The 27,376-nt window shown below is 36.7% G+C and overlaps 2 long non-coding RNA genes across 2 annotated transcripts; both read right to left on the reverse strand.

The window, feature by feature from the left end:
- Nucleotides 1-9,083: 9,083 nt before the first annotated feature.
- LOC130421145 (uncharacterized) lies at nucleotides 9,084-11,394 on the reverse strand. The gene is made up of 3 exons (XR_008906768.1): nucleotides 11,261-11,394; nucleotides 9,887-10,828; nucleotides 9,084-9,642 (listed from the first exon to the last, which is right to left on the reverse strand). It is a non-coding gene; the product is annotated as an uncharacterized LOC130421145 (long non-coding RNA).
- Nucleotides 11,395-19,707: 8,313 nt separating this feature from the next.
- On the reverse strand, nucleotides 19,708-20,261 carry LOC130420294 (uncharacterized). The gene is made up of 3 exons (XR_008906621.1): nucleotides 20,191-20,261; nucleotides 20,040-20,105; nucleotides 19,708-19,856 (listed from the first exon to the last, which is right to left on the reverse strand). It is a non-coding gene; the product is annotated as an uncharacterized LOC130420294 (long non-coding RNA).
- Nucleotides 20,262-27,376: the final 7,115 nt, after the last annotated feature.

A 27,376-nucleotide genomic window follows, 5' to 3' on the forward strand; every position in this document is an offset into this window, starting at 1 on the left:
TGATCGGTCAGAAGTCTGAACACACTTTCTGTTTCTCTTCATCTTCATGTTTTGGTGTGAAAACATTTCCATCAGGCTGCACTCTCCAGGTCACTGTTGTGTCATTGTGTACGCCCAAATCTGTCAGTTTCTGCTGAATCTACACAACGCAAACAATCATGACACACACTCTTAAGCCCATTGCACATAACAATTCAGAGACACCTGACAAACATGAGCCAAATACGAACAAACAGATCTCATCCCACATTTATGGCCATTATAGGGAACATTCAGTAAATACTACAGGAGTCAATGTGGGATGAGATCTGTTTGATTACAGACATTCTTCTAAATATCCTCATTTGTGTTTAGCAGAATAAATACATTTATACAGGTTTGGAACAATCTGAGGGTGAGTAAATTTTGGGGGTTAAATATTCACTGGAGCCATGAATAGACTGTTTTATCTTACGTTTGTGCTTGGAATGCAGTTAACTTCCGGTCTGTGTTTGTTTATCGGTCTGGCTATCATCTAATCAAATAACTATTTAATTTAATTTATGTTAATATTAATCAATTTATTGTTTTATTGCATGACATTTGGATTAAATAAACAATTTGTTCAATGTGTATACTCATTTTACACAATCCAGACCAGCAGTCTCAGGACAGAAGGTGTTTTCTGACAAAGTCAAACACATTGACAGCATGAAGGGGAGCAGAGTGAGTTCTGACCAGTTTTTGCTTAGATTGTGAAAAATAAATGTATATATTAAGGTGTTTATCACAACTATAACGTGCACGTCTTTCACATGTCAATCTTTTTATTGGTTATTAATTCTTTGTAATTTTTATTTATTTAATGCATAGCTCTTTTATTTATGGTTTATGTGTTTGTAGTATGTTATTTTAAGGCACTTAACTGTTAGTTACTTTGTCAGTTTAGACAGTGAGTATGTGTGTATGTATTTTCATTTCATTTATTGTAGAGATAAACAACAATTCTAAGAGAGAAGAAAAGCCCTCAGCTGCAGCGCTGTATGACCTGTTTCAGTCTTTAACAGAGCTCCTTTAGCACAGCATTGACAGTGGATGAAGAGGAAATGATCTTCACAGTCTCATCATGAAACACCTGGAAGGTTCAAGTGAGCGCTTCACATTTGTGTTTTTAAGTGATTGTGTTTGTTAACAGCAGGTGTTCATCATTAATCATCAATCATCACTTCATTAATCACTTCATTATCTCTTTATCTTCAACACTGTTTCAGTGTTACTTTAACACCCTATAGGCTGGACACATGTAGACACCCAGCAATGTTCATTTGACACTGGCCTATTTGCTGTCTAAATGAATATTCTCGTTCTGTAATTCTGTTTAATTGTTACCTGTTTTAAATCATTAAAAATAGTATCTGCAACTTTTGTAATTTGATGTCTATGTTATTAGTCAAAAAGTTAAAGGGATAGTTCACTCAAAACTGGACATTCTGTTATCACTCATTTACTTTCATGTCATTTCTATCCCAAATGTTCTTTCATGACACATAGATTGTATAATATTTGTTGACCATGAGTTTACTATTTTACTGATGCTGATAATAATGAAAGGACACACATGGTTATCTGTTAGCTATTGTTATCTAATTTAAACTGTAGGAGTCTTAAAATGCACATATATAGATCAATGAAGTCAGTGTACCACCTTGATGTCTCTTTATGTGCCTGTAGGCCAGGACTGATTGTAGAATCTCTTCTGTGTCATCACTCATTTCTCATATGAAAGTTCACTATGTGCATAAAACCAGGATGAAAACCAGACTACATTATAACACAGAAAGCTGTGCCGCTTTAACAGTACACCCACTTCTCCAGGAACCACTACACAACTGATGGTGTTATTTAACTGTATATGTCATGGATGTAAATTTAAAGCTTACACATATTTTCCTTCTTGTTGGTAGTTTGAATTGAAAAGAACCAGTAAAGTCAGTGAAGTCACAAGACTGCTTTCTGGAGTTCTCTTTGTTCACTATCTGTAAACTCTTTTCTTAAGTAACGCACTGGTGACAACACAATAATCACAGTGACACAGTAATGTTGTGGTCACACTAGACTTGTGCATGTCTAATTCCTTCAGACGGTGTGAAAATGTGCGTCAGTGATTCCTCCATCTTTTACATTTCAGTACGGAGAGGTCACGCTGTGATATTTTGATCTTCTATTGGTCTCAGGCACTCACGTGACACAAATTCACAGGTCAGAGTTCACCAAACTTGAACTTTGAAACACAGCGAAATGCAAAATATCTTCTAACAAATTTGCATGAGTATGTGTGGAAGTCAATGGAACGAAAAGTCAAGTGTGATTGTGTCTTAATCCAGTAACAAACATGTTTGAGTGAGTCTGAAAAACTCTACTATCTGAGTGTCAGCTCATTGTGTTGAGTAGGACACACTTTCAACACAAATAGTTGAATACTCACCGACTGTAAGATGGTCTTCATCACTGCAGGATCATTGACATTCTGACCAGATTTCAGCTCAAATCTCAGAATCTGTTTCTTGGTCTCTGGAAGATTAAAGCTGTATTTATTTTCAACTCGTATAAAGTGTGAAGAAAACAACATTACAACATTTACACAAATCCACAGTAAATATTTCTAACACAACAGCTGCATGTGTTTAATATAAATAAAACAAATCATTTGTCAACTTCTCATTTTGTTTTCATAGCAACTGTTCTTAAGAAACCGAGACACAATCCCGAGTGTTCCTGGTGGAACTTCCAATAGCCAACAAAAACAGATTAAGAAAATCAGTGCTCATTCATAAATCTTTCTTATTACACTGGGATAGTTACAACAGGCAAGTCTCAACACATTATTATTATTTATAAAATGGTCAGTTCTGGTCTTTGATTCTGATTGGCTGAGCCCAGTTCTAACCTGTTATAAAATACCCCGATTTATAACGTCTGACTACACTACATAGCCTAAATATCATTTATTTACTTTATTTTATGAAACCTTGCTATACATATGGATTAACTGTTTAATAAAGCAATAAGCCGTGTGAAGCAGTGGGTTACAGTTCATTTTAAAACAGCTTATGTGGTTTTAATGATTCGGCTTCATGTCGTACAACAACGCCCTTAGCTGTTAAAAAATACACTGTAATCCACTGCTTTACACAACTTATTAGTTTATTAAACCCTGACTGTTTAACATCAGATGATCATCAATGTGACTGTTTTTCATCAGTTTTTCTCACTGTCTTTGATGTTTAATTCAAAGTGGAAATCAATATTTTCAACAGTACACTTGAGATCAAACTATTTATTTTGACAGCTATGTTTGTCTAACGTCTCTTCTCTCATTCTGTGTATTTATGATGTTTGTGTTGTGAGTAGTTTATGATCACACATAAAAACTTACGTGTCTTGCAGATGAATGGAAAAGTATTTGAACACAGTTGATCATCTATAAGACCATCAGGACGTATAACACCACAAGGTTGGTTCTGGTTCCTCAAGTCAGGTTGTCCAGTCATCCAGTTAATGGAGGACATGTTGACAACATTTCTCTCATCTGACCACTTCCATGAGTCTCTGAACAGACCAATCCATGATAAACTAATGCCTATCATTGACATCTGGTGCAGCAGCTCTTGATCCTCAGTTTTATTGTGAATGACGGCCAGATCTGTGTAATGTTGTCTGCAGTAACTCTGAGCTTCATGCCAGCTCATTGAGATATTAACAAAAACAAACCTGTCAGCTTCTGTTTCATTCTCTGTAGAAAGATGAGATTGAAAAATACCATTAGAGAACAACTTCAAAGAAATAACATTTTCATGTGAGTTTAATTTACTTTTTTTACTATTCATTTTCATCTCATAGTTTAGACACACAGACACAAATAATCAGTTTATGAATCTCAACACTGGTGACCATCAACAAACTATTGATATCAACACTCAACATCACTAAACAAGCTGGACAATTGAATTGATCTTTTCTGATTATTTGATAATTAGCTTTAAGAACTTTGTTTGTTTGACCGGTTCTTATCTCACAGAGCATGATGCTCAACTTCTGGTCCAGACCTTTGTAATCTCTAGACTGGACTAATGCAATGCTCGCCTTCCTGGTCTTTCTGAGGGATGTTTCATAAACCAAGATTTAAGAAAATAAGCCAATCTGAATTGAGTTTGTCAGACTTATTGTCAGTGGATTCGGTTTCATAGAGCAAACTTGAAATAGTTCAAACTCAGTTACTATAGCAACTAACACTGGGAACTAACCAGGGACCAGATTCACAAGAGCTCCATTAACACTGAGCCATGAGGATATGATGATATAACTCTATTAGTGAGTAATAAAATATTTCATCATGCAAGAATCACTATAATATACTCACTAGTCATTTTGACACTTTATCAACGCTGGTTCAAATCTGCCTTTTCTAATCGCTTTTCTACATTTTCACATCACATATCATACATTATAGCTGTTTATTTTCACTAAAATGAAGGAAATGTTTGATGAAAGGTGTTTAAGAATAAATCATAAGGTTAGGGGTAATATGGAGGTTATTACTGTTCCAGTTGGCATCCATTAAATCATTTGTATAAATCACTTACACAACTATTATTGTATGTTATACAGTAGGGCTGCGTTCAGCCCAGACAAAAAGTGTCAAAACTTTATCTTTACAACAGAAACGGTGGTGCAATTAAACACCTTGTTCTTATGAAGCAAGAGTTGAACTATGGCACCTGAGAAGGCAATTTTTTGTGTTATTTTTGAAGAACTTTTGGAGTCTGTTGAAATCGGTGTAAATACATGGTTAATACTGCAAAATACATGTCTTATATATTCAATTGTTGCGTGAACCGAGCAGCAGTGGACACATTTATATACGACTTGACTTGGACCCATTTTGCGAGCTGTTTCTTTAATACTGTGTGGGTTATATACAGCCTGTTGGGTGGACGGACATTCTTGACAAACACAAAGAGAAAACGGCTCTCACACCATGTTACTGCTTTAATCACTCCGCCACTAAACTAACTCTCAACTGCAACCCTATGAAGAAACTGGACAGCCAGCTAACAACAAATACACATGCAAATAGTAAATAAACTTGCAGACAGACTATATCTTTCTCCAGAGCAAAGATTGTTTGTGTGCTGATTTGAAACTGATGCTGCAGGTCGAGCGAGATCTAAATCAACACTGTGCAGTGTACATGTTTAACAGAGACTGCGGTCTTTAGTGTCCTTGATAGAGCGCCCGACTCCCATGCCGGACCGGCCCGGTGCGGAGCGTATCGGTTACACATGTATGGAATAACAGAGTTCAATACTGGAAAATGGGCTCTTGGTGGCGCCATGACACCAGATAATGGACGTAACACACATTTATAAAAGTGAAACTGTTAGCAGTGTCTCCATCCAGTGTCGAGCGTCTCGATCAAGCGCTTTAGAGAACAGAAATTGTTATGTCAACTTTCAACACTAAAACAAGGGCATGAGCAAAAAGAGCAAAGTCTCTCCCTTTCATTTCAACTATTTATTATATCGTTAAATGCAATAACAATACATTAACTACTTAAAATTTTCATCTGATTGACATGTGTTGGTCTTATTTCATACCTTTGAAGCATAAATTGGGATATTCAGCAGAGCAGTCTCTATCACACCATCCAATAGATGATATAAGGCCACATTCCTCTTTTCCATAAGCGTTGTTTGGTTGACTTCAAGACCATCCGGAAAATGAAATGTCTTCATTCCGATATGACCACCGCCAGCTATAAATGTCATCGTAGAGTCCAATCCAGACGGCTGAAGTCAATGCTGGTTGAACTTCTCTCTGTACATTTGTCCAGTCTTCATTGTTTTGAAAGGTAACCAGATCAAAGTGATGCTGTCTGCAGTAAACCTGTGCCTCATTCCAAGTCTTATTCTCCAGTATCAGAACATATTCACATGAGATACTCTGAATGAACAGACTGAGCACTGTAGAGAGAGAGAGAGAGAGAGAGTTTTAATACACTTTCTTAAAACCACTGAGTCAAGAGAGGTGATGGGAAGACTCAGGTGAAACACAAGATAATTCCCATAAGGAGTTTTATTAAGGCATATAAAGAGGTTTGAGGTCACAAGTTCATAAGTTATAGGAATCACATAACTGTACATCCAGGCTTCTAGATACACATTTTCTCAAACTGACTATGAACAAAACATCTGCTGTAACACAAAACCAGCACAAGGTTTAACACACTGACACCCTCCTCCTCTCTGGAGTGACTATAAGAGAGACTGACTCTAATAGACCAGATTCACCAGGTGAAGCACCAGAGCAGATCATTCTACCATCAGATACAATCCAAAAAGAGAAGAAAACATTACATAGATTGAAATCAGGAAGAATAAAGCATGTTTTAAAGCAATATAGTCTCCTAACCACTTATTCCTCAAACACATTTCCTGCCGCTTATATAAGAAAAAGGAGAAAAGCACCCCCACTGTGTGGAATAATGGTTTCCTCCAGAACTTTAAACATCTCTGAGAGCACCAGACCCCCTTAAGAGAACACACCACACCTGAAGCAGATGTCACTGGTGCTCACATCATGAGAACACAGGTGTAAACCAGCTCAATATACATCTGTCTGACTGCACAAATCAACACAATACATTGTCAAGTTAAAAGTGTTTTGTCATTATTTGATGAAAACTAAGACAAAAGCCAAAATCACATCTCATCATCAAGGTCCACTCGAGAGGCTCATGTTTCATCATGTGTGTAGTGATAGAAACACAGCCGCACACAATTAGTTTTGTAATTGAACAAACATAAATTCAAACATTTAACATTTAGATGAAAAGTGTCACACTGACCTGAGAACAGCAGCACATGAATGAGTTTTTCCATTGCTGATGACTTCACAAGTATGAAATGAATCTGAAATGATGAAAATAGCTTATGAATCATAACAAACACATGAAAATGAACAAAGTGACTCAAAGTGAAGTGACTGGTTTGAATTATAAGAAGAAAACACAAGTTTACCTGAAACAACACTCAGGAGTGAACATCAGACTGTCTTTGCTTGTTCAGTCTCAACATTTCAGCTTTAGTTTCCTTAAGGTTAAATAATCTTCAGTATATATGAGTTTAACTAGTAGACATGACAGGACTTGAACATCATAGTTTCCATTAGTGTCCTCTGCATATCATTTGTTTTTAAAACACGACGCTGTTTTTCATACATTAAAGGTCTTCGTGATCAGTGTCTGTCACGCTCAATTGAGTTTTACTCGCGTCATTTAAGATGCATATTAGACACATCTGTGAGTTTGAACCCTGATCTTCTCGTACAGCATTTGAGTAAAATAACTTCAGTTTAAAATAAAAAAAGTTTACTTATCAGACAAGTTTATATTGTGTCTCGTGTGACTTGACTCAGTCAAACTTGACTATAGGAGTACACAATACACTAAAAATAATTCTAATTATTTATGATATATAATATAATATGATGGAATTAAAGCCTATAAATAGTTTATTTTAATGAGTTGTGCCGACTAAAGCATGTTTTTTTTACTTCTGCTTCGCTCCTTCACCGTATCCCATGAGGTCTTCAACCTTTTCTTTGAGATTCCAAAAGTATAAATAGGAATTGGGTCAAATTTTTACCATATCCTCATTTCTTCTGTTATTTTGTACTTATGTTATTTATTGCATTTTGTTCATTTTATACTTTACTTATAGGTCATATATTAAAACATGCACATAAATAATGCATCCGGTATTTGTGGCTTTTCAAGATATTTAATTGAAATGGATATTGTCTTTTTAGATGTATTTTATATTCCTTGTGGCCTTAGTTTACTCAAAAATAACGTTGCTGTTCATTTATTCACCACATTTCCACTCAAGATGTGGGTGACATTGTTTTTTCAAGAAGATAACCTTTTTATGAAGATATTTGATTAAATTAATGAAAGTCATAACTCAGCCAGCTCAACAACATTCAGCACAAAAGTTATAACTTCCCCTTGATGTTTAACTGCAGGATTATTATGCAAATCTGTGTAGAAAACTGAACGCTATTATAAATTCTTAGGGGGATTCCAATTGCATTCATGTTCCCTACACACTTAGAAGGGCAGATCCTTTGAAGTAAGAGTTCTGCAGGGAAATGAACAGCTGTTTTTTGTAAATTTGTCCGTTTTAATGAATTCAGTAATAAAAACAACACAGTTTTCTCTTCATCTGAGACAACAGTTCACATGGAGAACCCTTCCTGCAGTTACTTTCAAGGGCACAAGACACATTTTGGTAAGTGGCCTATCCTTTGGCCGAACTGACTGCCTTAGGATTGCCTGTTATAATGTTGTAATTAAAAAAAAAATGTTTATACTTGAGTGTTGTTATCCGCGTCAACAAGCAATTGTCACTGTATATCAGTGTCCAGAGGCATGTCGCTTATTTAACCAAGACAAGAGCTGAAGAAGAAGAGGTTTGTTCTGTACACTGTCATAGAAGCATTTAGCAGTGAAAGCGACAGGTAAACAATGACATCAAGTTTTTAAATACAGAAAAGCATGGCATTTATTTAGAAAATACATTTGGAAATGCGTATTAGTAAACCCGCTCCATTGCTTTTTAATTTAAGGGAGGGAAATCAAGGTGACCAATCACAGGGCTGGCTGTCCACATTGATGCTGTTACATTTATGGAGAGTTGCGCGTCAGGCTACAGCGTAGAGTACATGTCTCAGCGTCTCAGCGTAGGTCTGATGCAGAAGTTTTTATTTTAATATGAAGTTATTTACCTCAAATGGTGTACGAGAAGATCAGGGTTCAAACTCACAGATGTGTCTAATATGCATCTTAAATGACGCGAGCAAAACTCAATTGAGCGTGACAGCGGTGATCACGAAGACCTTTAATGTATGAAAAACAGCGTCGTGTTTTAAAAACAAATGATATGCAGAGGACACTCATGGAAACTATGATGTTCAAGTCCTGTCATGTTTACTAGTTAAACTCATATAAACTGAAGATTATTTAACCTTTTAATTTCTTTAATACCATCAAGTGAATGGAATTCAGACTTTCACTTATCTATGCAAATGATGTATCACGTAAGTGTTTTTCCTAATGTCTGTCATTAGATGCATTTGCATTGACTCATAACGCAAATCACTTGCTTCTGTGTCTATAAAGATGTGAGATTATTTCTGGGAGAAATTGTTTAGTGATTATAAAATCTTGTGACAGTGTGATCATAAAAGCATCATTTACTTGATTCTCCTCAAGAGACTTCTGTAGGGTCTCCATTAAGAGATCTTTTAAATTATTATCTAAAAATAACATTGAAACAATTCATATTTAGACAAAATCTACCACTTTTCATTTTACGGCCACATTTTACGGCCACTGCCATAACATTAAGAGGCAGACAACACAAAGCTCGTTCTAGGGTTTTATTTAAATAACATAAGGTAGGAACTAACATTGAAAGGGAAGAAATTAATCAGGTAACAAAAATATCCAAAGGAGCACTGCTCTGCCAGGACGATCGCTCCAGTCTCGCCCTTGAGTTTAACGAAGCGGCTTCCTTTAAGCACACCGTAAAGGGTCCACAGCTGTAAGGAATTAGTTTAATCAAACAAACAGGTAAACGCCATGCCGGCCCCTAAGGGCAGACAGAGCGTTACAACCAAAATAAACATTAAATGTAACACATGTAACACAGAGTAAAATCATTTTCACAAAATTAATCAGTTAGACATAAATAATCAGTGTATGAATCTCAACAATGTTGACAATCAACAAAAGAAAGCTTCATGCTGCAATGCTTTCTGGGTAACATCATAGAACAAAACTCACTCATGACTCCCAGCATGCATTGCAGTTGATCTGCAGTCAATAGTGAAGAGCTCAACTGCCAGCACAAGCTTGTTTGAAGGGTTCACCTGTTTACATGCATCTTAATGCTGAAACAGATGTACACAGACACATGTGTCCCAGTGAAATCCAGGCTTAAGTTTCACTCCAAACTAAATACAAACACGAAAAGAGCCAAAAGAGGTTGTGCATTGAAGCAAATGCTTATATTTGAGTAAGAAATCAAAGCTGTGAGACTGTTGAGACTGAACAAGCAAAGCCAGTTTGATCCTGCACTCCATACTGTTGATGCAGGTGTAATGGGTTGAGGCCGATTATCTTGTGTGGGTAGAAGGGAGCGGACGAATGAGAAGCTTACGGCCACTTTAAAAAGGGCTCAACATCTTTTACTTCCGTTCTTTCATCCGTTGTGGTGGCTTGTATGTAGCAAGTGGTGCAAAGACTCTCCTTACCTGTTTTGAATATTGAGCTCATAGCAGCAGATTTTGTATCGTAGTCCGGCGGCATCTTGCGTAAATCGGGTACGCAAATTAAACTGTGGAAATCCGGACAAGGCGAAATCTCTCGGCCTGGGCCTGAAGGTGCTCGATCAGAGTAGCACATCAGTCTGGGTACGACGCAGATGTTTGGCGCTGTGTCGCGTTTGACGTTTTACTGCTCTGTGCGGTGCTGTGGAGGAGCCTTCAATCTTCTCTCTCGTGTGTGTGTGTGTGTGTGTGTGTGTGTGTGTGTGTGTGTGGAGAAATGTTGTTACAGAGGTTAGGATTTGAAGTCATGAAATTGAGTAAACCCACTGGGTGCCGGTCAGAGCACAAATAATGAAAACACAGGTTTGTGGGTGTTATGTGGTGTATTGAAGTCAGATGAATGACAGAGATATCAACAATCAAACTGTATCCTCACAGGCAGAGGTCTCCGTTTAGTCTATGAATAAAAGTACAATAAATAATGAATAAACTAACTGGGTCTTAATAATGTGTCCACATTTAAATCAGTGCAGTTGTAATAAATGATACTGTTATGTGCACAGTTCTATTATCAGGAGTTATCAAAAGATTATCTGAGTAACAATATCTTACAGTTTAATGCACTGAAGCTATAGTTTCACATTTATCATAAATAACATGCGAGTTATACATAATGAACAGAATATATAACAGAACGCAACCATTACAGTATTTATCTGTAATATCAATATTATTCACTGTAAACATCTGTATAATGAACTGAATTAACAACAGTTTCAATTATATTCCAGACCGAGAAAATATATATAAACCGATCAGCACATGTCCATGCGAAACGAAAGTAGGTAATATAACATCACCAAGAAGACATAATAATAAATTGACTTACTTCTTCTTCAATGACTAATACCTTCAGGATACACTTGTGCAAAACCATCAGATAATCAAAATATAAACTTAAATACGAACTATAAACTTCTGCCCCAGCCGACTGCCGCAGTAGAATAGATCCGCCACAGCAACACTGACTACCGGATAGAGCCCAACTGTTACCATAGCAACGATTTCAACGTAAGAGTCCTCTGAGGAGGCTTTACCACAAATGTGTTTCTTTCTTTGTGAGTGTGGACGGTTTCTTGTGTAGTTGCGGGTATTAATTTGTTGTTTTGCGTGAATGTGGATTATATTGGGTAGATTTAAATTTTGAATACATAGTTTGCTCGTTTTTATGTATTTATATATTATTTGCGGTTTTTATACCGCACATGACTCCTACAGACTCAATTTCCTCTGGTGGTCCATCTTCCTTGTTCGTAGATATTACTTGTTGGGTGGGTTTTCATTCATGAATCATTTTTTCTTTTGTGTTTTACTTTGTGGAGGTTGGTTTTAAGTTACTGAAACTCGATTGAGATTATTTCGTTTTTTGTTTATTATAATGTTTCTGGGGTTTTCATGCTTGAGTTCTTTTTGTCCTCATCCAATATATAAAATCTTTGTAACACCTTGAGGTTGACGGCCGTGACATGTTTGTCTAGTGGGTAAATGTGTGAAGTGGTGACTGTTTAAATCATTATTTGTATGTTATATTATTGTGAGAAATATTGTGGACCCTTAAAGGTGAACAGCTATAGTGTAAAGCACAGTTTGAGAAAATAAAGTGTAAAACACACACCTCTGTTTATTGTCCTCTATTTATTTGGAGGACCTCCAGTGGGGAAATCGTAGTAGCGTGAGGTTCTATGAAGGATTGAACTAATAACCTTCCCTCTGGCCCGGTCACACAGGTAAACATGTGTTTTCATCATATAATTCAAAAGAGTTTCTTCACTTTGAGTCACTTTGTTCATTTTAATGTGTTTGTTATGATTCACTCTGATATTTTCATTGTTTCAGCTTCTATAAATCCATCAGCAATGGAAAAAAAAACATTCATGTGCTGCTGTTCTCAGGTCAGTGAGAGACTTTACACAATGTGTACATCTTTGTATCTGAATGATAAATGTTTGAATTTATGTTTGTTCACAATATAATTGTGCCAACAACACAATAGAAATACGGATAACGGAAATATAAAAAACTAATACAAAGTAAATGTCAGATGTGTGTTTATGTCTTAAACAGTATTCAAAATTGCACACAGTTAAAGGAACAATAATGGGTTTTTAGGACAATCTATTGACAGAAATGCAATATAATATACAAAACTATGTCTCTAGAGGAGTATAAAGACCTTACGTAATGAACTGTTATATTTCTAATACCTTAGAATAAGTTGTTTATATCTACATACATTGAATTCGCCGCCATGTACAGCAGCTCTAAACGGACAAACAACTCTACAACACGCGTTTCCCCTTCCTCTCCACTGCGATATCGAACATGATCCGTATGGATTCAAACTCTACGGTTCAGAACGCATACACACTAACTCGTGAGCACGCAAAAAGTTTCGCGTGCGCACGAGAAAGTCTTCTGGTTTTTTTTTCGCCAATCTGTTTTTTTTCCCGTCAATGTCCCTTCAACGGCTCCGTACTTGGCTCCGTCTGAACATGTTAAACAATGATTGTTAAATGAAACAACAATATTGTCGATTATAAATTCAAAATAAATTTCTACTTTTTTCAAAACGCTACAAATCCATCCTTTTTTTTTTAAATATTGGTTTATTTCTTTTTAAAAACAAACAAACAAGAGAACATGAAACATAAGACATCAGGGACTCTAATATAGATCAAATAAATGCAAATGCATGAAATAAACAACAGCCAAATAAAATAAATAGTAACAAACTAAATAGTCCACTAAATTAAATATTTTCAATTTAATGTTTCAATATGTTCCACCACATACAACAAACAATTTAGAAATAAAACATACAAATACCACTAACGAGCGAATTCTGAGGACATATCGCATTTAGGCTAAAAACAATAGCGTTTTGGAAAGAAACTGCATCTTGCAGTACATTTTAAACGAGGAAATATAGCGATTTGGCATGAAACATTGATGCAGTGATTAGGTTTAGTACAAACCAAGATGGCAATACAAACTAATTTTTTTTAAATGTGGCGTTTAATGCATTTTGGAAGAGAGCTCTTCATATCTTGGTTTTAACAAACAGAAAAAACAATGTTACTCACATACTTATCCGAATCAAAGCAACCTCACCAGGGGTGATTTTAGGACAATCTTTCTCTCAAATGCTCTCTGCTGGAAATTATCTCCATAGATATATGTGAGTATATCTGCTAAAAGTCAGCAAAGACACATGGGGCCCAGATGGGTTTGATGTGGACTGTGTTCTGGGTCTCAGCTGGTTTTGACCGCGGGTTCCATGTAGGCCCCACATGGGTTACCCTAGATGAAGTGAACACTTCCTCATTTCCGAGCCTTTGAGTTGACTTCTTCACCAGGTAAGATGTTGCCCTGGTTCAGCTTGAGGAACTGGTAGATTTCTATCCACTTGTGGCCTACACAGTTGGTTCCAGACGTTTAGTTACCCTGAAGGGACACATCCCCATCAAAAGATTTGTTTTGCTTTCAATGTAAGTGATGAGCAACTTTACCATTTGAGATTTGTGTTTATTCATGTTTCATTAATTAATACATTTATAAAGTGGGATGACAGCACAAGTCAGCTTAAAAGCACTTTTTGGATGTGAAGATGATGCCAGAAATCTGACCATTTCACCTGGAATGCCGGCATCTGTGGATCAGTTGGCTCTTGAAAGTAAGACTTTCTTTGGAGAAACAAAGCCATCTAGGCTTCATTTCAAAGATTCTTTGATCAATTTCAGACATTCAAGATCACAGTACTTTGAAAGTGGTATACTTGCCTTGTGAGACAACCAGCTCTTTAATATCCTCAATTAATGCATCTTCCAGCACCTCAAAGCATGAACCAGGGCCTCATCTGTAACCGTTGCGTACGCACAAATCATGGCCTGAAAGAGGCGTACGCCACTTCCCTCACAAAAGATGAGATTTGTAAATAGAAACTTAGTGGAAAAATTTTGGGCACCTGCACGCAAACTCTGGCCCTTGCATACGGACATTTTGGAGACAGAGCAGTTTGGCGACACCGATGGTGAGTTAGTGAACTCAAGTTAGATTGCAGAAAGTAAGTGTGATAAAAACGATTATAAGCATTAATGCCTCTCACACATTTTATTTTAGCTTAAATATCCTCACTATCACAAAGATTAAATCTGCAGAGGTATTTGTGCTTGTATTGAGTGATATTTGTTTCATGCACCTCTTGTAAAATCTAATTTAAATCTTCAATAAAAATTAAATCTAAATATTTAATGTTTAAAAGTGATTTTAATGAGTTGTTTACGATCAGTCTCAATGCTGTAAACATGTAAATGTTGCAGAGATCTTCTTTGCCTTTAATATAATTATTATCATAATTATAACAATTATTAATATGGAAATCTCAGTGAATCTCATGTGTGGCCATTTTTGATTTTGTTACGGAGATAAAGGATGGGATCAGGGTTTACATTATTCTATTTTATTTTTCTATGGCATCTGATAGATGTTGAACCAGAAACGGTACACTTCCATAATGGTGCGTGACGTAAAGCTTAAGGGGACTGGATGGCAGACTTATTAAATACGAATAAGCATTCATGAGGTGCTTTGCATTGACTATTTATTGGTACAAAATGGGTGTGTACAGGGCGGGATATGAGGCTGATTCACGTACGCACACTTGCAGGTAATCTGTGATTTATAAAGGGAAAATTGCATTCACGTGTCCTTGCACAAGTTTTATAAATCTCAATTTTTGTTTGCATACGCCCTTTTCAGCATTCTGGCGTACATTCACATTTTAAGGTTTTATAAATGAGGCCGCAGATGATTTGCCATCTGTTGACTCATGTAGCAGCAATGATACCATCATATTGTCATCTCCTGAGTCCTGGTCTTGCACTTGGCCTCAGGTATTCATAGTGACACGCTTTTCATATTGTGCAGATATGCAGCTCCAGAAAGGAAATGATCAATTTCTTGTCAATGGAACTCTCCTTTCTCTTACCCCGAAAGGCCTCACAGAAGAAATAATTAAGTACAAAGTTTCTGAGGCCTTGATTCAAAACATCCATGTTTGCATGAGAAAGGAACTCAGACTGGGTGTTGTGGATGGACGCACTACATTAAGATTAAAATGATGAACTTCCGCACAAAACTTGGCCGAGCTGGACACCCAGAAGTCACTGTCAACTCACTTAAGAACAAACAGAAAGATCAGGGGAAACCAGCTGCACACATAAAAAAGTCCAGAAAGGCAGAGATTCATTTCTGTTAAACCATCCAAGCAGTGAAACCACAGATAGTCTGGAGGAGGAAAGAGTTTCTCTATTGAGTGAGGTTAATAAAAGAATAAATAAGCTGTGATACAGGAAAAGATGCTTCATACTTTCTCATACCGTACACCAGGGCTAGTCAAGAGGCCCACCAATCATCTTTACCAAGCCCACCTTAACATTTCTAATAACTGGAGAGAGTTTAAGAATGTTGTGCTTTAAGAAATCCACGTCCTGAGACGCCACGACTTTAAATCCAAAACGCTGCTATAATCAATACGAAAGTAATTTCCGTGGCTCGATTTCCATCTCATAAAGCGATTTGATCGAAGAAACTTAGTAACGCAGGAAGAGTACTACACCACGTGAACTGTTGTCTCAGATAAGGAAAAACGATATTGTTTTTATTACTGCATTCATTATGTATGATTTAACAACTTTGTTTATGAAAACAGCTGTTCGTCTTCTTCCAGAACTTACACTTCAAAAGATCTGCACTTATAAATGTGTGGGGCACATAAATGCGATTGGCATTCACCTGAATATTTGATAATAGTGTTATGTTTCCTGCACAGACCGATTGATTCGCTTTATTAGACGCCAGCTTAACATCAAGGGACAGAGATAACTTTTCTGCTGAATTTATGAGCATTTTTTACTTTCATTAACTTTCATTAATTCAATATCTTCATAATATCTTCCTGAAAAAAACAATACCACACATATCTTGGAAGTATCGGGGGACTGGGGGTGAGTAAATAAACAGTAATTTCATTCAGTGTATTAGTCAATATAAAATACAATTATAAAGACACTATCCCTTTGATTAAATATGAATAGGTATATACTGGATGCAATATTTGTGTGCATACTTTAATATATGACCTGTAAGTAAAAGCAACAAAAACAGTATAAAAGGAACAAATGCAATAAATAACAGAAATACAAAATAAAAGAAATTATGATATGGAAACTGGCCCGCATCCTTTTTATACTTTTGGAATCTGGTCCTCAAAGAAAAGAAGTTGAAGACCCCTGATGTACACAGTCAGAAGTACACAGTCAGTGCTCATAGACTAACAAACACATACAGCCAGACTGTGTATAGTTATGAAACTCTGACTGACCTCAGTCAAAATGATAAGTCTTGTAAACTTCTTATGTCCCCTTGTCTAAACAATATTCTACGGTTGAAGAGTCTAATCGACTGAACACACAGAGTTTCAGGCCTGGAGACAAAGTTTGACACAGACACAAGTGCTTGTTCAATCAGAGTCCAATGTTTATTGTATTAAGGACTAATATTTATAAGTTTGCACCAGGAGGCGTCATATAAAACCACCAAAACAGTGGAAACTCACCAGACTTTCTGTTTAGTCTTTCCTCCTGAATAATCAGATATGATTACATATTTAATATTACAATAACAAAACAATTGTCCATAGGCATCATTAGGAACCTTGAGATGGAGAACAACAGATGCTTATATCAACATAAGACAGCATAAGATACGATACAACTTTCAACGAGGTTAAACAGCAAGAAAGTAAGGCACATCTTATGTGAATAGAAGCTAATATTAATAGGATTGAATACGAATGAATACATATGATATATGAACTTTGTATTAAACACAGATTCAATATTTGTAGAGGACAGGACGAAATCCAGATTCTCACAATACAGAAAACTAAAACGTATGATACAGTCAGTCGCATAGCACATACAAATCAGGAGCAGGTTCATATTTTTAAATTAAAGAAAAAAAAGTCAAAGTAAGAAATAATTTCTTATGCAACCCCAATTTGATCATGCAAAGTATTAACACGACCTATGGAAATTCATTAGACATGTTAGAATCCAATAACATCAAAAAATAAACAAAAAGACAACTAACAGAAAACAAACAAACATTCAAAAGCTGACCAAAAATACATCAAATAAATCAAATCTTCACTTGAGTTTGTTTGTCAAAGGAAATATAAGTCACTGACTGAAACCTACTAAATTTGTGTTTAGTAGGTTGTTTAGTTGTGTGATTTGTATAATTATGTGTGTTTGTTTTTTATTTGTGAGTGGTTTTGTTCAGGGAGGATTAAACATCTCTTCAAGCGTCTTCAGGTTCAGTTTTTCCTCCTTTGATGACGGCATAAGTCACATCACCAGCAGACTGAACCTGAATGAACATCACAGAAACCATCACACATGTTTAAAACCCACATAATTTATTAAAGCAAGATGTTACATCTACATATTACGGCAATATCTCTGGATCAGGAATGTATATAGAGCTCTTATATCAGCATGGCTGTGATTAGGCCAGAGGCACGAGCTCAAGGACAGGAGACAATCACACTCGCTGATACAAGAGCACTATATACACAACTCAGAGAGCAATAATGCATTTATACAACAGCTTGACAGCACACGTCTGTAGGTAAATCAGAAATGACAAAGGAGTGTCTTTAAAACCCTCTGGTTTCTGTATATCATGAAGATATTAGATATGAGTAGTTTCTACTCACAATGTTGTTCTTCTGTTGTTTTTTACTGCCAATGGTCACCTCAGAATAAACCACATCATCTTTCTGCTCCTAAACATCAACACAGATATAAAGATGTGATAAACTCTCCATTCAGTGTTCATTAGACAGACTAAAGTGAGTTGTAGTGGTGACCAGTGTTACCAACATGGTGACTTTGTCACTAGATTTAGTTACTTTTCATGCGCCTTTAGCGACTTATATTTTCACAAAGTTAACTTCTAGTGCCCCGTGAGAGCAAGTTTTGTTTTCCGTGTGCAGCACCGCCTCTCTCTGTTCTGTTCACATCAGACCGCACTGACATGAGAATGAGATCCGCAAGTGCAAACAGTGTTTTCAAGAACTAATCACTTATTGGCTGCATGGACGCATAAACAAAGATGCATTTTAGCTGTTCAACAAAAGTGACTATTGGTGTGTAGTTTTAAGTGGTCGAGTTCACTCACTATTAAAACCTTTTTGTTTTCTATCAACAGAAACATAAGTAATTAAGAACCTATATATTGTGCATTTGGGTGTATTGTTTTAATATAACACTGTATATGACAGCTCAGAGAGTAGATATATCTGTATGAAGTAGACCTGAAGAGTTTAGCTCTTAGACAGATACGTCACTGATATGCAAATGAGCGAATGATGTCATCTGGCAACATTTTGTGACTTCTCAGGCAGGCTTAAGCTACTTTCTATTGAAAATATTTGGCAATATGATGGTGACTTTTAAAATCACTGTATGTATAACTCCGGAGAAAAAAAGTCTTCAAAGATTGACATTAAAGCCTTGTTTTGAGAACTTTTAAGATTGTATAAAACATATTAAACTTATACCGATACAGACCAAAGAAAAATGACCACAGTGACTGTAAATATTCACAAATCTCATGAACCTTTGAGTTTATAACAGATGAAGGAAACTGTTTACTAACGTTTGTGATAGGAGCAGGAGGAATTATGCTGATGGTGTCATATGTTCCATTATTGTCATTCTTAGATGCGACCTAAAGGAAAGGAAATGTACAACAACACAATGTATCAGATTATTTTTATCCGACATGAATAAGACGCCAGTCTCAATGGTGATATCTCACATATCAGCCTGTTACTATACTAACACTTGTACTATACAGACAATCTTTGATCTGAAAAAATAAACGTGTCTCATTGCATTTTAGTCATTAAATTGGTCAGCAAAATACATTATGCTTTAAAGGCATACCAGTTAGTCAATATTGAGTGATGGAAAAATCCATCACAAACAGCAGACTACGATTGCAGGTAAAGGGAAAAAAATTGAAAGTCATCAGCATAACAGTGGCAGACTATGACAGCCGATAATGTCACAAACATGACCACTGAGTGCTGCGACTTCCCTAAATGGACTTTGCTCTCAGCCGTTCTAACAGCTATGAATGACCAAAGACTAACAGTATTTGATGTAAGTAGAGTGATTGAAGACCAGTCACAGGCAGGTGCAGAACAAGGCCTCTTGAAATCATATTCAAATAACATAAAACTGATGTTGTAAACTCACCTTTTCTTTTTCTATAAATCACACAAAGAACAGCAACAGTAAGTAGAAGAAGTAAAGGAGCGATCACAGCAATAGTCACTGTATGAGAGCTGGTCACTGAGAAGGACAAATAAGAATATAAATAAATGAATGAAAGTCACAAATAGGTGAACTATGACTTGAGTTTGGGATCAGCCCCAGAAAAATAATCAATTAGATTTAGAAACTGATTATATATCACAATCTGTGACAGACACTGCAACACATTGACAGAAGATAAATAAAAATAAACATACATACCATGTGCTTTATAATGTGGTGATGGTGAAGAGCTTGAACTCTTCTCTAAGCTTTGTGTTGTTTTAGCTGATGATATAAAAACAAACTTCAGATTAGCTCATCCTGGAAACAACACGCACACACTGAAGTGAGACAGACAGTGATGATGTACCTTGTTGTTGTGTAGTTTCTGGTGCGTTAAGAGTTGAGAATCTCTCAGGGTTTGTGGTGGTCACTAGAATCTTGTTTGAATCTGTAGAAGATGATGAATGTTCAGAGACATCATACTGTAGAACATCACAATCATATTTCATGTTTATGTCATTTCTTCATCATCAGTACAGAGTTTAATGACTGAAGTCACTTTGAGTTCAGGACACTCCTGTCAGAGTGATGTCTTACCTGTAAATCTGACAGTATATGTGACTGAGGTCTTGATGTCATTCTTGTGTTTGAGCACACATCTCAACTCTATGTTTTCGTCTTCATTCACGGGTGTTGTAGTCAGAGAGATGAGACAGAGTTTATCTGATCTAATCTGATATCTGGAGTCTGTCTGTAGATCAACATCAGTCTGATTCATCCACACCAGCTGAAATCCATAATAACTGAACAAATAATCACAGTCATATGTAAACAGCTGACAGGAGAGAGTGACAGATGTGTTTGCTCTTATCTCAGTCTGTGATGATGATGATGATGATGAAGACACTGAAACACAAATCACACAACACACTCTCAGTACTCATGAGTTTCAGTGAAAACACAAGAGATAAAGAGAACTGTGATCTGAAGTTAAACATGTGTTCATATAAATGAAGAGAAACACTGACCATGAAGAACATGTAGATAAACATGTGAATCAGGTTCATGATGATGTCCATTCACATATTGTCTGCAGGTGTAAAGTCCACCATCATGTTGTGTTGTTTTATAGATGTTGAGAGAGCAGTCAGATGTCAGACTCAGTCTCTCATATCTCTCTGTGTTATTCTTATTTATTCCTCCAGTAAACACTTCTACTGCAGATGATCTTGTATAATTATTGTAGATCCATGTAGTTGAGGAGCATTGATGAAGAGCATCATTACAGGACAGAGACACACTTTCACCAGAACTGATGAACACATCTTGTGCTCCACTCACACCTGAAACAGCAGATGACATCATTTATATTAATACATCACAATATACTAAAACAGTTCAATATTTATCTCTTAAAGGCGGGGTGTCCGATTTCCGAATTACGCTTGTTTAGCCAAAATTGGTCCGAGTACCAAAACAACCTTTGTAGCCAATCAGCAGCAAGGTTCACAGTTCACAGGACGGACATTAGTCGAGCCGAGCGCTGAAGAAAGCGAAAGATAAGGGTAGGTGTGTGTCTGTTTTGGTGATTTGAACACCAACAACGGCTATGAGAAATTTGACATCCTGCCGTTTATGACGGATAGACTTTTATTATTTTTTCATCACATAAATCAGAAGATTTGACAGAAAAAAATGTTATCTAGTTCCTCTATCATTGTGTGCATTTATATTTGGCATTATTATGTGATCTCGGTGATCCGAACAAGAAGATCTTCAGACAATCAGGACACAGTGTGTTTACACATGTCAACATCAAGTGTTCAACATCTGGCTATCTGATAGTATCTCTATAGTTTCCTGCCCATTATTTTAATAAGCCTGCAATTTAAAAAGAGCCCAGGTGCGGTGATATTTCACACAACATGAATAACAGGAAGCATGTTATAGATTTGATACACTGGAAACTATCTGCTGTAGCCATGTAGAAATCAAGGCAGCGGTGGGAAGTAAACCACCATTAAGACGATTAATGATCTTATATGTGAAAGTATAAGTAGAGGACGTTTGTAAATGTACACAAACTTTCTGACTTGAGCTGTGGTGGGTTTCAATCGCGCACTGACACACAAACACACACACCTACACATGCGCGCACACACACACACACAGCCTCTCACTGTGTTTTTAAACACATCATTTGTTTATTCATGTCACAGACACATAAAATAAACACATAAGTACGCCGCAGTTACAATGATCAAAAGTGACCACTTACATCGTTCTCACACAGCAAAGTCCTGGTGTCAAATGTACACCCGCTGGTGTATATATGAGTCTTTAGCTACGAGTGTACATATTTACACTGAAGCAGAGTCTTTCCGGTGTGATATGTTAATTTATTCATGCAGTTAATGAATCAATTGAGTTGACTTTACAAAAGATGATTGATCATTAATGATGACACCTGCTGATCATAAGTCCACTTAAGAAGTGAAGAAGAACAGGAAAATAAAGACTGTAGCCACACAGACTCATGTCATATAAATACACAATCAGATATGCTAATAAAATATATATTTACATGTAACTAAATGAAACTCTTGTGACGAAAATTAGTGTAAATTATTATAATAGATTCAGCTTGAATGATAAAATGCAATTTTAAAGATTTGATCAGACAATCCTTAAACATTTCTCACACATTTTAAGACTTCAACACTCATTCTACAAAACTCAACAGTGCTGGTAAAAATACCAAAATGCATGCTAGTCTATTACCCAACATGCACTTGTAACCCGCATAAGGGTACTGGAGTTTAATTCTCTATTCTGCCTGTTGGTGGCGCATACACCCTAGGACATTTCCCAAATGAGTAAATCAACACACCTTTCCGCCGGAAAAGACGCTGTTAGGAAGAATCACGGACTGGTTGGAAGCTGTTGAGGAACAACTGTCAACAATTGTTAAGCCGTGTTGACACTGCGAACCCTTAAGATACCTCCGATTGGTTTTAAGAGAGGGATAGATCATCTGAATCTGACCCTTATGAGGGTCAGTGGCGAGCCAACCGCAGAAGTCAGAAAACGGACCAAGAGCCTGGTGTGGCCAGCCGTGGCATCTTTGGAACCATCATCATCCCGTGCCTTCGTTTGAAGTAAAGATAAGAACACACGTAAACCTACCCGGGTAGTGAAAAGAACATACATACTCCAAGAAAAACACACACACACCAAGAACTTTCATGGACTCTTCCTTTGTTTGACGTTGTTTATTTTGGGTTTTATTGTGCGCTTGTGCACTCAGGAAGCCGGCTTAGGTAGGCAGGGATTGTATATAACTGTCTTTAATTTTGTGTAATACACTTCTAAAACGTATCTGTTTTGTGGTATTTGTTGTCTGACTTTTTACTACTTCAGGCTCCGTAGTCGTACCTAGATTTTCTGATTTTAGCCCAGTTTCAATTTATAGCTAATTCAATTAGTTATCGGTTACACTAAAGCGAGCAGAGGGTTACACACTGCAGCATGTGCGTTTTATTGATTGTAACCGTTATTATGTTGGCTTGACAGAGCAAACACACTGTTCTTTGTTCTAAGCTTATTATTATTATTATTATGATCCCCAACATTTCTGACTGCTACTCTTTTAAGTTACATGAACCGAACTTTCCACAAACCTTATTTTTTAACTGATCCAGGTTCTGGTCTTCAAAATCAAGTCTCTCAAAACCACTAAATTTCCCATTGACTTAACATTGCGACAAACTTTGACGGCTCATAACGCAAAGCGAGGATGTCGTACAAACTTGCAAGTTAACACATTTGAAGAGTCTTTGTAGGCTCTTTAAGAACATCACAATGGGGTGTCAGTTGCACCCCTAGGGTGTAGGAGCCCCCCAAATTCCCCCTATACTTATAATGGAAGAGGAAATATACCTGTAACAAGGTTCAAATTATATAGAAGAAAGGAGGCGGGTCGGCGTGGACTGGGTGACAAGATTATTTATTCTCGTATCTCACAAGACGTAGCGTCAATACACATCTCTTAACACAAAATAATAATAACAGTTCTGCTTCAGCTTTCTCGGCTTGCAGTCCGTACAAATCACTTCCGGGTTACAACCCACGGCAGTATCGGCTCCCAGGCTCCCAGGCTCCCAGGCTCCCAGGCTCCCAGGCTCCCAGGCTCCCAGGCTCCCAGGGAGCCTGGGAGCCTGGGATGAGGGAGTTATGAGTTATGAGTTATGAGGCTCCCTCATAACTTTAATGCTGCTATTACATTGTTTACACTGCACTACAGGGCTGCCATGCATGACTGAACTGTACACACCAGTACTTCATGTTATCTGCTCTACCGGACTGTTTACACACACACAGCATCATTTGCACTCTATACTGCTCACTTGCACACCAGGAATATTATACTGAATGCTCATTTGCACTAATGGACTACTCTCATAACTGCATTACCTCATCTACTGCACTGTAACTTCAATAACTGCACCAACTTCTCTACTGTACTGTAACTCATCTATTGCATCACTGCATCTATTGCATAACTAACTGCATCTACTCATCTATTGCACTATAACTTCAATAACTGCATTAACTCATCTACTGCACTGTAACCTTAATAACCGCATTAACGCATCCACTTTACTGTAACTTCAATAACTGCACTAACTCATGTACTGCACCGTACCTTTAATAACCGCATCAACTCATCTACACTGTAAAAAATGCCTGTGAAATTAACGGTAAAATTCTATTGTTTTCAAATAAAAAACCTGTTATCAGAAAGTGTCCGTAAAAAATACGGAGAAACACTGTAAAATTGTCTGTAAAATTAACAGCAAAAATTCCATTGTTTTTACGGAAAAACCCTGTAAAAAAATGCTGTGAAGTCAACAGTGAAATTCTGTAGTTTTCACAGAGAAAACTGTTGTCAAAAAACGTCCATAAAATAACGGAAAATATTGCCAAATTCTCTGTGAAATGAACAGTGAAATTCCAAAGTTTTCACAAGGAGTCTTTTTTCAACTCCACAAACACTTTTATCACCTTCACTTACAGACACCACTGTCACTTTATTTCTGTTGCACGTCTACAAAAGTTCTAATTGAAAATGAACACAAGTTTACATGTCGATGGAGTCACCATTATGGTGAAGAGTGTTTGCTTTAGTTGTGGTCTTGACCCTTTGCTTTCAATTTGAAGAAGTCTTTCCACAGTATTGACATTTATGAGTTGAAACACACTGACTCAGGTGGGTGGAAAGCTCAGATAAAGATAACGCATTACATTATTTGTGTTGGTGTGTAAGTACATGTTCAAGAGTTTAGGTAGTGCTTTAAAGTTACTTGTTGTCCTCATTTATGATATTGAATGAAATTAATTAATAAACTGAATGTCTTTAACAGCATATCTGACACATGATAAATGTTCTAGCAGATATCTATAGAACAGTTTGTCTCAACAATGGTGACAACAGAAAAAACCTCTAAAGATAAACGCAATGCATTCTGGGTATCATCAAAGCACAAAACTCATCAATAACTCCCAGCATGCATTGCGGCTGTAAGCTTTTCATTTGTTAGTCACCACTGTTGAGATTCATACACTCATTCTTGATGTCTGAGTCAAAGACAAAATGCAAGCTTTTAAACAGTTCAAAAACTGTTTATATTGACAATTGCAGGAAATGTGAATTTTAAAAGTAATTCATTGAGGCGTTTGTAACAAAAAATACAATAAGTAATTAAACAGTGTCCCAGATAAAGAATAAATACCTAATCACACTTTAATTTGCTACAAGACTATGTTTTTATATCAAACAATGTCATAGCAGCACAAAGAAAACTGTAAACTTATTTATGACGGCTGAAAGAGGCCAACTAAAGCAAACACTGATCACAAAAACGGTGACTTTAAATACACCAATAAAGCATCAAGTCATGGCTGTTATGCTGCAGTCCCTGTGAAGCAGAAGTGGTGATCGTCTTCAGTATTCTGACGTATTTCCAAGATGAATAGTAGGTGTGGCTCATGTTTTCCACTGTAAATTGATTGGATGAATAAAAACAGGATGTTCCTGTAATTTTTCGGTAGTTTGCTGGTAACCACAGCTGCCGGTATTTTTCCGTAAAAACTACGGAATTTGTATTTTCTCCTTTCTTTTCTGATATTAAATGTTTTGTGGGTCACCACTAAGCTGAAGAGTGGAGTCTGTGTTTAACTCACGGTCAGGCAAAGATATTCTGATGTCATGCTGCATGTTGCTTTGTTTAAAAGTGACTTTAATAATGAGTTACACAGAAATAAATTAAGTAAATATAATGTTATCACTTTTATGCATTTGGACCAAGTTTTCATTTTCTATAAAGAAATATTGTTAATATAAAAGACTCAAATGTATTAAGTTCATACACAGTTTGAAGTTTGTGCCCTGAAGTTTTAAACTGCAAAGCTGTTTACATTCTTTTCCTGTATTTTTTACGGAATTTTCCAGGCAACCACAGCTGCCGGTATTTTTCCGTAAAAATTACGGAACATTTTTTACAGTGTATCTTTAATAGCTAATGTCTGTAACTAATGCACACTCAAGTCACTTGCACTATTGTATAGTCTATATTGTTATCTGTTCATAACCTCCTGTACATTAATGTTCACAGTATATAGCCTTCTGTTTATATTGTTCATAGTACATACCGACTTTCATATTTTCATAGTACATGCCCATTGTATAGTATTTTCCTAATATTGTATTCTGTATTTATTCACACTGTATATCCTGCACTTGCTAATTGCACTTCTGGTTAGACCTAAACTACATTTTGTTACACTGTACTTGTATATGTGTTATGACAATAAAGTTGAATCTAATCTAATCTAATCTAATCTAATCTAATCTAGCAACATGGCAATTATGCTAGCGAACAACAACATACTAAGCCCGGTTTTTACACACTGGGGTCATATTATTTTTTCCTTCATGTTAGAAAAAGTCTAGCAATAAAACCTTTCAAACTATTTCAAACTCTTCAGGACAGGCTTTGTCAAGCCAATTTAAAGTTTGTACTCGAACTTTACAATCTAGTTGATATTTGTATTCTGAGTTTTGATGTCTGTGTGTTACAGTTTAAAACATCTTACAGTGGGTCCATTCATTCTCATAATCCTTGATATGGTTCTACACCTTCATTTGAGTCCAGCTGTCTTTGAATATACTGATTGGACTGGATTAGGAAAGCAACACACCTGTCTATATAAGACCTCACAGCTCATGAGGTCAAAGGACCTGCCTGAAGAACTCAGAGACAGAATTGTGGCAATGGACAGATCTGGCCAAGGTTACAAAAAGTTCTGCTGCACTTACGGTTCCTAAGAGCACAGTGGCCTCCATAATCCTTAAATGGAAGATGTTTGGGACGACCAGAACCCTTCCTAGAGCTGGCCATCCGGCCAAACCGAGCTATCGGGGGAGAAGAGCCTTGGTGAGAGAGGTAAAGAAGAAACCAAAGATCACTGTGGCTGAGCTCCAGAGATGCATT

Source organism: Triplophysa dalaica, chromosome 5 (assembly GCF_015846415.1).
Source record: "Triplophysa dalaica isolate WHDGS20190420 chromosome 5, ASM1584641v1, whole genome shotgun sequence".
NCBI lineage: Eukaryota > Metazoa > Chordata > Actinopteri > Cypriniformes > Nemacheilidae > Triplophysa > Triplophysa dalaica.